The sequence below is a fragment of the Oncorhynchus tshawytscha genome, linkage group LG28, assembly GCF_018296145.1.
Source record: "Oncorhynchus tshawytscha isolate Ot180627B linkage group LG28, Otsh_v2.0, whole genome shotgun sequence".
NCBI lineage: Eukaryota > Metazoa > Chordata > Actinopteri > Salmoniformes > Salmonidae > Oncorhynchus > Oncorhynchus tshawytscha.
In genome coordinates this window covers 34,567,686-34,581,906 of record NC_056456.1, presented here as the reverse complement: position 1 = coordinate 34,581,906, position 14,221 = coordinate 34,567,686, and the positions used below count along the sequence as shown (strand labels likewise).

General features: G+C 45.7%; 1 pseudogene; it reads right to left on the bottom strand.

Annotated features, from left to right (window-relative positions):
• Positions 1-9,709: 9,709 nt before the first annotated feature.
• Positions 9,710-13,392, bottom strand: LOC112227175 (annotated as a pseudogene).
• Positions 13,393-14,221: the final 829 nt, after the last annotated feature.

Genomic DNA, 14,221 nt, shown 5'->3' with positions numbered 1-14,221 from the left:
TGTTTGATTATTCATTAATTCCATTAGCCATGAAAAACTATTGCTATTAAAATGTATTTTAATTGACAAAACGAAATGACTTTACACTGTTGACTGGTTACGAAATCAATTCAAACGTTATTTGTCACATGCGCTGAATACAACAAGTGTAGGTAGACCTTACCGTGAAATGATTACTTACAAGCCCTTTTAACCAACAGTGCAGTTCAAGAAGAGTTTAAGAAAATATTCACCAAATAAACTAAAGTGAAAAATAAAAAAAAGTTACACAATAAAATAACAATAACGAGGCTATGTACGAATCGGTGTGTGGGGGTGCAGGTTAGATGAGGTAATTTGTACATGTAGATAGGTTACCAATACATATTTTTATTGCATTATCTTTAGAACAAAATAATACATGCTTTTTATGCAGTTAATGCTTTTACTAAATTTTGAGTGAGGAAGAGGGTGTGTGAGAGAGAGAGAAAGAAGTAAGAAGATGAAGAGAGAGATAGAAAGAGAAAGGGGACCTTCCAAGTGAAGCATTTCCACATTCCAATATACAGCTGCTCTGTGTGTGGGCTAGTGCACATCTGAAGATTAAGGAGGATTTGCCTGTTTATAAAAAAGCATAAAATAAAAGTGTGTGGGGAGGGCAGGCAGGGGTCATGTAGTAAAACAGCTGGTAGTGTCTTACAGTGGTCAATCGGACAAGTCACTTCTGTTGTAGCCTATCAGCATGGGAAGTTTGGGAAATAAACCATCAAGCCATATACACACCTGTAATGCCCAACAGTGGTTTCAATGAAATTAGAGCCGTGCACAATATCAGTGACAATTAACGTATTGGAAGTATCTGTGTCATGTTGGAACCGTCATTATAGTTCATGTGTTTCTCTGTAGACCTACTGTATATGGTGCACACATGTTTTAGTAGAGGGAGGGACATTACTCATAGATCAACTTCACTGTTCATTCGTTGAAAGTGAGACACCATCCATCACAACTATTCTTCATCTTTTATGATTGAAGTAACATGACAAAAAGAAACGCAAATTAAAACTGGCTTGAGGTAATTGGTGTTGGCAAAAGGAAACCACACCTCAAATAGCGCAGCGTCACTACAGATCCGGGTTCAATCCCGGGCTGTGTCGCAGCCGGGCGCGACCAGGATACCCATGAAGCGGCGCACAATTGGCCCAGCGTCGTCCGGGTTAGGGGAGGGTTTGGCCGGGCAGGGTTGTCCGTGTCCCATCTCACTCTAGCGACTTCTTGTGGCGGCCGGGCGCATGAACACTGACTTCGGTCTCCAGCTGTACGTGTTTCCTCCGACACATTGGTGCTGCTGGCTTCTGGGTTAAGCGAGCAGTGCGTCAAGAAGCAGTGCGGCTTGGAGGGGTCATGTTTTGGAGGACGTACGGCTCTTGACCATCGCCTCTCCCGAGTCCGCATGGGAGTTGGGACAAGACTGTAACTACCAATTGGATATCACGAAAGGGGTAAAAAGTCCCCCCAAAATGAAATAATAAATAATAAAATAATTCATGTTCAATAAGGCCACACCGTAGCAGCCTGTGTGTATCATGATGAAGCTATCAGGTAAAGAGACATGACTGGTGTCTTAGTTACACCAGTAAGCTAGGCTATTTCAACTCACACACTTAGCAATACAGACAACACCAACATTTTAGTTCTAACAAATGAAACAAGAAGGGCAAAAATCATTCATTTTAAACGTACATTTTAATAAAAGTTCAACAGCTCACAAGTAGCTCTTCATCTTACCATAAGGCAGCACCTGTGAACATAACACTCACAGAAAATGAAGGCTTTCACATCATTTATCTAATTTTGGTCAAGTTATTACCATGTGCGCTTTATAATTCACAAAAGGTCTTCATAGTATAGAGCCACCACATTTAGATCAATGAGTTAGCAGCAGGAATTTACAGCCTAGTCCCTTTCAAAGTGACGATAACAAATGTCCCCCATTGAATTCCATTTTAATAGCGTTTCAGTATAGGTGTTATTTGGAACCTGAAAGAGACCCATGTGATCTTTGTTAGAGGGTTCCTCCATTGTCTTACGTCAGATAGCGCTACGATTCCACCTGCACTGATTGGTTGAGGGGACAAGCGTTGCGTAGTAGTGACGCCATCTGACGTAAGACAATGAGAGTGTAGTGCCTCATGGCGATGGTCAATTTATACAGAGCACACGGTTTCCTTCCATTCACATTGGGAGTTAAACCGTTTCATCCATATAGATTCTATCTTATAGAATAAAAGTCAAGTGGTTTTATACTAGGTCAGTCGAGGAGAATAGCCGGACAAAAGACGACTCTGTCTGGTGGAGGTACTTTTTGTAAGCTTGTTTATCATCATCCTCCTCTTTTAATCACTTATGAGTAGCTTTTTCCATTTCCAGCAGTTTCACATACAGGGCCCCTGACACGTCGTCATCAACGTCCATCTGAAAAACACAAAACAGCAAAGTCATGGAAGAACAGCCTAGATAACTTTCCCTTTTAAACGCTATAACATAATATGACATAACATGAAAATGTCTAGATAAGCTTTTTTCTTTCAAATATAATTTGAATTAAATCCCCTTGTATTTGTATTTATGAAGGATTCCCATTAGTTCCTGCCAAGGCAGCAGCTACTCTTCCTAGAGTCCAGCAAAACTAAGGCAGTTATACAATTTTAAAAATATAAAAAACAGGCCCCTAGTCTACTACCACATATCTACAACGCAAAATCCATGTGTATGTGTGTATAGTGCGTGTGTGAACGTAAAGCTATCACATCAACCCTTATCAGACTGAAATATTCATATAGAACCTGTTCACACATTCACAGATGTTTATCTTGGGCCTAGCTTTCCCAAAACGTTTTTACGAGACACACTCACTTGTCGAGGTTGCGTGTAGTTGCTCCCTATGTCTGACGTCAAACAGTGGTACTTTGCTCTTGGATCCAGGGACTCCGGTTTTTGCACAAACAGTGAGTGCTGTAAAAGACAGGATTACATTTCCGATTATGAAAAATCACTCAAAGGAATTAGTCTCAAAACATTTTAAGCTGTTGAGAGTGACACATTCAACTGTAAAAGCAGCTTCTGTATAAAACAAAATCACCAGATAAGCATGTGATAATGCAGTAATCCCATGAATACCCAGCGCCATCTGAATGCCCAGCGCCGTCTGAATGCCCAGCGCCGTCTGAATCCCCAGCGCCGTCTAAATGCCCAACGCCGTCTGAATGCCCAGCGCCGTCTGAATGCCCAACGCCTTCTGAATGCCCAGCGCCGTCTGAATGCCCAGCGCCGTCTGAATACCCAGCGCCGTCTTAATACCCATCACCGTCTGAATGCCCAGCGCCGTCTGAATGCCCAGCGCCGTCTGAATACCCAGCGCCGTCTGAATACCCAGCGCTGTCTGTACTGGTGCATCAAGGCTCAGACCAAAAGACTCCTAAACAGCTTCTATTTATATATTCCTGCTATCAGTCACTTTTCAGCCTCGTTTACATGTAAAGTGCATTCGGAAAGTATTCTGACCCTTGGACATTTTCCACATTTTGTTAATTTAAAGCAGGGGTGGGCAACTCCAGTCCCCGAGGGCCTGATTGATTAGATATCATCCTGACTAACCTGCTGTCACGCCCTGGTCTTAGTATTTTGTGTTTTCTATAATTATTTGTCAGGCCAGGGTGTGACATGGGTTTATTTTGTGTTGTGTTTATGTATGGGTTTTTTTTCGTAGGTTTTGGGATTGTGGCTAGTAGGGGTGTCTAGCATAGTCTATGGCTGCCTGAGGCGGTTCTCAATCAGAGTCAGGTGATTCTCGTTGTCTCTGATTGGGAACCATATTTAGGTAGCCTGGGTTTCATTGTGTGTTTGTGGGTGATTGTTCCTGTCTCTGTGTTATTTGTCACCAGACAGGCTGTATAGGTTTTCGCATTCCGTTTGTTGTTTTTGTATTGTTAGTTTTCATCGTTATTAAAGATGTCTCGATTTAACCACGCTGCATTTTGGTCCGACTCTCCTTCGACGGAAGAAAGCCGTAACAGAATCACCCACCGCAACTGGACCAAGCAGTGTGGTGACAGGCAGCGACAGCAGAAGCAACAAAGGGAGGAATGGACATGGGAGGATGAATTGTTCGGAGAAGGACCCTGGGATCAGCCTGGAGAATATCGCCGCCCCAAAGAAGAACTGGAGGCGGCGAGAGCTGAGAGGCGCTGGTATGAGGAGAAGCAACAGCGGCAGCAGGAGCAACAATATCGGGACTACACTACTTGGGAGGAAATAGACAGGTGGGCTGTCGACCCAGAGAAAGTGCCGGAGCCCGCCTGGGATTCGCTGGAGCAGTGCGAAGCAGGTTATCGGAGAATGGAGTTGGCGAAGCAGGCATGGCGGCGCGGACGGAAGACAGCGAGTCAGCCCCAAAAATGTATTGGGGGGGGCTCAGGGAGAGAGTGGCAGAGTCAGTAGTCAGACCTGAGCCAACCCTCCCTGTTTATAGTGAGGAGCCAAGGAGGAGACCAGAACCAGAGCCGGTGTTAGAGGTGAGCGAAGCAGAGACTGTGAAGGAGTTAATGGGGAAATTGGAGGAGAGAGTAATGAGGGAGTTGCTAGTATGGTGCTTTAGGTACGATATTCGTCCGACGGAGCGAGTCGGGGATTTGATGGCACCTGGGTCAGCGCTCCATACTCGTCCTGAGGTGCATGTTAGTCGGCTGGTGAAGAGTGTGCCAGCCTCACGCACTAGGCCTCTTGTGTACCTACCTAGCCTTGCAGGTCCTGTGCCAGTCCTGCTCTCAGGCTCTCCAGTACACCTTCATGGTCCGGTCCATCCTGTGCCACCTTCACATACCAGTCCTCCGGTAGCAGCTCCCCGCACCAGGCTTCCTGTACATGTCCTCTACCCAGTGCCAGCACCACACACCAGGCTTTCAGTGCACCTCGCCTGTTCAGCGCAGCCAGAGCTTTCCTCCTCTCCTGCGCTGTCGGAGTCTCCCGCCTGTTCAGCGCAGCCAGAGCCTTCCTCCTCTACAGCGCTGTCGGAGTCTCCCGCCTGTTCAGCGCAGCCAGAGCCTTCCTCCTCTCCAGCGCTGTCGGAGTCCCCCGCCTGTTTAGCGCTGCCAGAGCCTTCCTCCTCTCCAGCGCTGCCAGAGCCTCCCGCCTGTTCAGCGCAACCAGAGCCTTCCTCCTCTACAGCGCTGCCGGAGTCTCCCGCCTGTTCAGCGCTGCCAGAGCCTTCCTCCTCTACAGCGCTGCTGGAGTCTCCTGCCTGTTCAGCGCAGCCAGAGCTGCCAGTCTGCATGGAGCAGCCTGAGCTGCCAGTCTGCATGGAGCAGCCTGAGCTGTCAGACTGCATGGAGCAGCCAGAGCTGTCAGACTGCATGGAGCAGCCAGAGCTGCCAGGTTGCATGGAGCAGCCAGAGCTCCCAGTCTGCATAGAGCTGCCAGTCTGCATAGAGCAGCCAGAGCTGCCAGTCTGCATAGAGCTGCCAGGTTGCATGGAGCAGCCAGAGCTGCCAGTCTGCATAGAGCTGCCAGTCTGCATAGAGCAGCCAGAGCTGCCAGTCTGCATAGAGCAGCCAGAGATGCCAGTCTGCATAGAGCAGCCAAAGCTGTCAGTCTGCATAGAGCAGCCAGAGCTGCCAGTCTGCATGGAGCAGCCAGAGCTGCCAGTCTGCATGGAGCAGCTAGATCCGCCAGTCAGCCAGACTCTTCCAGATCTGCCAGTCAGCCAGACTCTTCCAGATCTGCCAGTCAGCCAGACTCTTCCAGATCTGCCAGTCAGCCAGACTCTTCCAGATCTGCCAGTCAACCAGACTCTTCCAGATCTGCCAGTCAACCAGACTCTTCCAGATCTGCCAGTCAACCAGACTCTTCCAGATCCGCCAGCCAGCCAGGATCTGCCGGAGCAAACTACCTGCCTGAGCTTCCTCTCAGTGCTGAGCTTCCTCTCAGTGCCGGGCTTCCCCTCAGTCCCGAGCTGCCCCTCAGTCCCGAGCTGCCCCTCAGTCCCGAGCTTCCCCTCAGTCCCGAGCTACCCCTCAGTCCCGAGCTTCTCCTCAGTCCCGAGCTTCTCCTCAGTCCCGAGCTTCTCCTCAGTCCCGAGCTTCCCCTCAGTCCCGAGCTTCCCCTCAGTCCCGAGCTTCCCCTCAGTCCCGAGCTACCCCTCAGTCCCGAGCTGCCCCTCAGTCCCGAGCTGCCCCTCAGTCCAGTGGGGTCCTTGGTGAGGGTTATTAGGCCAAGGACGGCGGCGAGGGTCACCAATCAAAGGACGCGTTACAGGGGGACTAAGACTTGGTTGGAGTGGGGTCCACGTCACGAGCCGGAGCCGCCACCGTGGATAGACGCCCACCCGGACCCTCCCCTATGGGTTTAAGTGTGCGGCCGGGAGTCCGCACCTTGGGGGGGGTTCTGTCACGCCCTGGTCTTAGTATTTTGTGTTTTCTATAATTATTTGTCAGGCCAGGGTGTGACATGGGTTTATTTTGTGTTGTGTTTATGTATGGGGGTTTTTTCGTAGGTTTTGGTATTGTGGCTAGTAGGGGTGTCTAGCATAGTCTATGGCTGCCTGAGGCGGTTCTCAATCAGAGTCAGGTGATTCTCGTTGTCTCTGATTGGGAACCATATTTAGGTAGCCTGGGTTTCACTGTGTGTTTGTGGGTGATTGTTCCTGTCTCTGTGTTATTTGTCACCAGACAGGCTGTATAGGTTTTCGCATTCCATTTGTTGTTTTTGTATTGTTCGTTTTCATCGTTATTAAAGATGTCTCGATTTAACCACGCTGCATTTTGGTCCGACTCTCCTTCGACGGAAGAAAGCCGTAACACCTGCCCTCTAAATACACCTCTGCTGTCTTCAACCAGAATCTCAGCGATCACTGCCTCATTGCCTGTATCCCGTACTGGGTCCTCGGTCATACGACCACCCCTCATCACTGTCAAACGCTCCCTAAAACACTTCAGCGAGCAAGCCTTTCTAATCGACCTGGCCCGGATATCCTGGAAGGATATTGACCTCATCCCGTCAGTGGAGGATGCTTGGTTGCTCTTCAAAAGTGCTTCCCTCTCCATCTTAAATAAGCATGCCCCATTAAAAAAATGTAGAACTAAGAACAGATATAGCCCTTGGTTCACCCCAGACCTGACTGCCCTTGACCAGCTTCCCATTGCACTGAGGATAGGAAACACTGTCACGACCGATAAACCTACGATAATCGATCATTTCAATAAGCATTTTTACACGGCTGGCCATGCTTTCCACCTGGCTACCCCTACCCTGGCCAACATCTCAGCACCCCCTGCAGCAACTTGCCCAACCCCCCCCGCTTCTCCTTCACCCAAATCCAAACAGCTGATGCTCTGAAAAAACTGAAAAATCTGAATCCCTACAAATCAGCTGTTCTAGAAAATCTGGACCCTCTCTTTCTGAAATGATCCGCCGAAATTGTTGCAACCCCTATTACTAGTCTGTTCAACCTCTCTTTCATATCGCCTGAGATCCACAAAGATTGCAAAGCTGCCACGGTCATCCCCCTCTTCAAAGGGGGAGACACTCTAGACCTGAAGCTGGAATCTTATATCTCCCTCTCTAACTTTAAGCATCAGCTGTCAGAGCAGCTTACTGATCACTGTACCTGTACAGAGCCAATTTGGAAATAGCACACCCAACTACCTCATCCCCATATTACTACTTACCCTCTTGCTCTTTTGCACCCCAGTAGCTCTACTTGCACATCATCATCTGCACATCTATCACTCCAGTATTAATGCTAAATTGTAAATATTTCGCCTCTATGGCCAATTTATTGCCTACCCCCCTACACTTCTACATTAGCACACACTGTACATACATTCCTTTATTGTGTTATTGACTGTACGTTTGTTAATGTGTAACTCTGTGTTGTTGTTTTTGTCACACTGCTTTGCTTTATCTTGGCCATGTCGCAGTTTTAAATGAGAACTTGTTCTCAACTGGCCTACCTGGTTAAATAAAGTGGTGTCACACTTGTTCTCTATCCCTAGCAAACACAGCTGATTGATCAAACTGATTTCCAAACTGAAGATCATGATTAGGTGATTATTGGTGTGTTAGTTGGGTCTAGGGGCAAAACTGTGATACCAATCAGGCCCTCGAGGACTGGTGTTGACCACCCCTGCTTTAAAGCATTATTCTAAAATTGATTAAATATAAGTTTTCCCTCATCAATCTACACACAGTACCCCATAATGACAAAGCAAAAGCAGGTTTTAAGAAATGTTTGCAAATGTATATAAAAGAATATATAAATACCTTATTTACGTAAGTATTCAGACCCTTTGCTATGAGACTCGTAATTGAGCTCAGGTGCCTCCTGTTTCCATTGATCATCCTTGAGATGTTTCTACAACTTGATTGGAGTCTATGATTTGGAAAGGCACACACCTGTCTATATAAGGTCCCACAGTTGACAGTGCATGTCAACTGTGGATTGTGTCGAGGCACAGATCTGGGAAAGGGTAACAAAACATTTATGTAGCATTGAAGGTCCCCAAGAACATGGTGGTGTCCATCATTTTTAAATGGAAGAAGTTTGGAACCACCAAGACTCTTCCTAGACCTGGTCGCAATCTGGGGAGAAGGGCCTTGGTCAGGGAGGTAACCAAGAACCCGATGGTCACTCTGACAGAGCACCAGAGTTCCTCTGTGGAGATGGGAGAACCTTCCAAAAGGATAACCATCTCTGCAGCACTCCACCAATCAGGCCTTTATGGTAGAGTGGCCAGATGGAAGCCACTCCTCAATAAAAGGCACATGACAGCCCACTTGGAGTTTGCCAAAAGGTACCTAAAGGACTCAGACCATGAGAAACAAGATTCTCTGGTCTGATGAAACTCTTTTGCCTGAATGCCAAGCGTCACGCCTTGAGGAAACCTGGCACCATCCCTACGAGGAAGCATGGTGGTGGCAACATGCTATTGGGATGTTTTTCAGTGGCAGGGACTGGGAGACTAGTCACGATCAATGGAAAGATGAATGGAGCAAAGTACAGAGAGATCCTTGATGAAAACCTGCTCCAGAGCGTTCAGGACCTCAGACTGGAGCGAAGGTTGACCTTCCAACAGGACAATGGTCCTAAGCACGCAGCCAAGATAACGCAGGAGTGGCTTCGGGACAGTGCGGAATGGAAACAAAATGGACAAGATGGAAACAAAGACGTTTAATAGTTAATGTTGTGAGTCTCCAGATCACTGTAACGTTACTACCTGTTACAGTGAGCTGGGTATCAATTTACCTTTGGCTGTGAACAGCAGCTGGGTTTCTCAAAGTTTCCAATATCTCGGTGCTTTTGGCTTTCTTAGCTATGTGACCATGAGACATGACCTAACCAGGAAAAACTCAAGGCCCTATACCCTAGTTGTACCTGGAGATAAGGGAAAACTCAAGGCCCTATACCCTAGTTGTACCTGGAGATAAGGGAAAACTCAAGGCCCTATACCCTAGTTGTACCTGGAGATAAGGGAAAACTCAAGGCCCTATACCCTAGTTGTACCTGGAGATAAGGGAAAACTCAAGGCCCTATACCCTAGTTGTACCTGGAGATAAGGGAAAACTCAAGGCCCTATACCCTAGTTGTACCTGGAGATAAGGGAAAACTCAAAGCCCTATACCCTAGCTGTACCTGGAGATAAGGGAAAACTCAAGGCCCTATAACCTAGTTGTACCTGGAGATAGGGGGAAATTCCAGGCCATATACCCTAGCTGTACCTGGAGTCCTGGTCAGGTTACGTGGGTAAGGAAAAACTCCTGGCCCTTATGTTTGAATTTCCAGGCTCTGTTTCCATTTGAGACAAACCTCTCTCTGTTGAGAAATGTTACGATAAGATCAGATAAGACGTGACTCACCAGCATGAAATGACCAAAGAGGTTTGTGGCAAACACTTCCTGTAGTCAGTCTTTGTTGACGAGGTCCTCCTGGGTCAGGAGGCCCTCTGCTGTGGCAAACATGTTGACAGCATTGCTGCAGCACAAAGATGACATCACATCATATCCAGTGGTGGAAAAATAACCAATTATCATACTTGATTAAAAGTATCGATACCTAAATAGAAAGTTACTCAAGTAAAAGTCACCCAGTAAAATACTACTTGAGTAAAAGTCTAAAAGTACTTGGTTCTAAATATATTTAAGTATCAAAAGTGAAAGTACAAGCATAAATCATTTCAAATTCCTGATATTAAGCAAAGCAGAAGGCATCATTTTCTTGTTTTAAAAATGTATGGATAGCCAGGGGCACACTCCAACACTCAGACATTATTTACAAAAGATACATTTGTGTTTAGTAAGTCCGCCAGATCAGAGGCAGTAGGGATGACCAGGTATGTTCTCTGCTTAGTGAGTCAGCCAGATCAGAGGCAGTAGGGATGACCAGGTATGTTCTCTGCTTAGTGAGTCAGCCAGATCAGAGGCAGTAGGGATGACCAGGTATGTTCTCTGCTTAGTGAGTCCACCAGATCAGAGGCAGTAGGGATGACCAGGTATGTTCTCTGCTTAGTGAGTCCGCCAGATCAGAGGCAGTAGGGATGACCAGGTATGTTCTCTGCTTAGTGAGTCCGCCAGATCAGAGGCAGTAGGGATGACCAGGTATGTTCTCTGCTTAGTGAGTCAGCCAGATCAGAGGCAGTAGGGATGACCAGGTATGTTCTCTGCTTAGTGAGTCCGCCAGATCAGAGGCAGTAGGGATGACCAGGTATGTTCTCTGCTTAGTGAGTCCACCAGATCAGAGGCAGTAGGGATGACCAGGTATGTTCTCTGCTTAGTGAGTCCGCCAGATCAGAGGCAGTAGGGATGACCAGGTATGTTCTCTGCTTAGTGAGTCCGCCAGATCAGAGGCAGTAGGGATGACCAGGTATGTTCTCTGCTTAGTGAGTCCACCAGATCAGAGGCAGTAGGGATGACCAGGTATGTTCTCTGCTTAGTGAGTCCACCAGATCAGAGGCAGTAGGGATGACCAGGTATGTTCTCTTGATAATGCGTGAATTGGACCATTTTCCTGTCCTGCTAAGCATTGAAAATGGAACAAATACTTTTGAGTGTCAGGTAAAATGCATGGATTAAAAAGTATATTATTTTCTTTAGGAATGTAGTGAAGTAAAAGTACAAATTTGTCAGAAATATAAATAGTAAGGTAAATTACAGTACACCCCCCCAAAAAACTTATGTAAAAATAACTTAAAGTACTACTTTAGTACTTTACACCACTGATCAGAGCACTTAATGGACATAGTGTCTGAAGAAGGGTTCAAACGTTGTTTTGTTGGGGTCATTTTACAGGTTAAATGGAAACTGATTTGTACTTGAGGAGTGTAGTTTTGCAGTAGTTTAGAAATTAAATGGTGTGTGTGTTTAAGTTGAGAGATGGCTTGAAGGTTAAGTTGAGAGATGGCTTGAAGGTTAAGTTGAGAGATGGCTTGAAGGTTAAGTTGAGAGATGGCTTGAAGGTTAAGTTGAGAGATGGCTTGAAGGTTAATTTTAGAGATGGCTTGAAGGTTAAGTTGAGAGATGGCTTGAAGGTTAAGTTGAGAGATGGCTTGAAGGTTAAGTTCAGAGATGGCTTGAAGGTTAAGTTGAGAGATGGCTTGAAGGTTAATTTGAACACATTACCTAGAAAATAGGCCCTTGAAAAAAAGCTTTGATGTCAATCTGTGGATTGGGCATGATCCCGGCTTTAAGGTATAGGTAGTCCAGTTTGGTGTACCTGTGGAATGAATATTAGTAAAAGTATTTATTGATGTCACATCGAACAGGATGTAGAGTGTGTATAATGCCTCGATCACTGCATTTTGGTACACCAGAAGTACATTCAAGTACATATGCATTGCATTGCGTTGCAGAGGCAGTTGCAGTGTGTTCTGTGTGGTTCATACAGTATGTTGGATTTATCGAATGTATGTGATCAAACTGTATGTGTAGACGGTTTGACAGAAATGGTAGCAGAAGGTGAATGTTGAACTTTTGTTGCACACATCAAGATGATGCTGCGTACCATTTTGCGCAATGACGCTGTCGGAGTGATAGAGGCGTAAGGTTGTGTGTGTGTCTATAAGTATGTGTGTGTGATCACTATTACTTCCAATGTGTGGCGGTGCAGAGCACCAAGCAGACAGAGCCCACAACCAGGTGTGTGTGTGTACTGTGTGTGTATGTCTGTGAGGGGTTAACAGGTCAATGGTCTGATGGTCTATACCTAGACTTGACCTCGTGGGCGGCGCAGAGCACCGAGCGGACAGAGCCCACAACCAGGTGTGTGTGTGTACTGTGTGTGTATGTCTGTGAGGGGTTAACAGGTCAATGGTCTGATGGTCTGATGGTCTATACCTAGACTTGACCTCGTGGGCGGCGCAGAGCTCCGAGCGGACAGAGCCAATGTCCAGGTGCAGCAGATCTATGTGGGCGTCGGGGTGAGAGGTCAGTAGGGCTGAGCGGGCAGCATCAGCCCTCTGCATGTTCCTGCAGGCCAGACATAGCTGCAGCCCAGCACACTCACAGAGCAGCCGCTCACACAGGGCCAGGCCCGATACCACTGTGGAGATGGAGATCACATAGGAGAGGACATCGGAAATGACATAGGAGAAGGATATGGACTTCTACTCTCCAATGGGCACACACACACACACACACACACACACACACACAAAAACACTTATGTACACACTGCACACATGCATACACACACAGACACACACACTCACATTCTCATACTCACACTGCTACATAAATTCTTATTTCAATTCTATAGGTTAACTGTTATTACACAGTCAGTAGACAATCAGTGTATCACCGTAAGTTTATGGATTAGACTGAATGACGGTAAACCATATATATATATATATAAATATAAATATATAATATGAATATATATATTTATATATATATAATATATATAAATATATATATATATATAACGCTTGTCGTTGTCGTCATTCAGTCTAATCCATAAACTGACGGTGATACACTGATTGTCCACTGACTGTGTAATAACAGGAGTATGTGAGGGCTTGTGATTTACAGTGTAAACGTGCCAGTGTATTGCTATAGTTTCACTCCATGTGAAACAGTCAGGTGAAAGAAGTTTGCCAGTTGCCCCTCACAGCAACTCGCTGTCATTACAACGTCATCTATTACAACATATGAAGTAGACACACGTTCTTTTGAAAAAATTTAGACTTTTCTAGACTTTTCTCAACACATATTAATTCGTTGATATGCAGTGATTTGCAACAGTGTATCGCTAATAATGAACTTATCGTAGGGGTCGTAATATTCATAACCTGACAGTGACGGTCAGCCTATTTAGAAATAATGTACGTACCTGTTCGCACCAGTCACTAAAATCACTTTCTTCATGATGGCTTTTCTTCAATAGTGCAAAACTGGTAAAGGGTGAACGATAGCAGAAAATGATGTAAGTAAATGTACAGTCCGACGATATGAACATAACCGTAGCCTATGCATACACCACGACCTGGTGTGAGTGGATGACGACACACTACTATTGTCCAATCAGATTTAAGTACAGAGAGCGAAGAGGATCGTGGTTCCCAAGCAGAGGAAACTTGAACATCTGGAATGGGGAGCAGCCTGTTGCACAGAGGAGAGGGGGCAGAAGAAAGACGCTGAGCATTTCTTCCCATCATTTCCAAGACTTATTTCATTGCAAGATCTAGCAACAAGTTAAAGATATCAAATATAAATGTGGAACATATGTGGAATCCAAAATATGTTTTATTTTATGATTTTTTAAATTTTATGTATGGTATCACTGCGGGCCTAAAGCACTTTTATTGAAAAGTATGCTCGTTTTTTTTGCATGTTATTCTTGTAGTGCCCTTTTGATTTTTCATTTCAATTTTGCTTGGTATGTAGGCATGTTAGCCTTGGTACCAGTATGCTATGTTTAGCTAACATTGAATCCTTACTCCATGTCATATACCATTAGCATGTGTCATTAGCAATGACACTGAGTACAAGGAGTGGAACGTTAGTGAAACAGACTGGTACCCAGGCTGGGCCTATGTCGCAATACTGAGCAGTCAAACTCATGGATAGAATAAGAAATCGGTATGATAGGGGGCCGTCAGAATTATATTAGGCTACGATGACCATCACAATCAGGAATGGAATCTTTGAGTAGGCTACAGAACTCTCAAAAAAAAAGAATAGTCCATAACTCTAC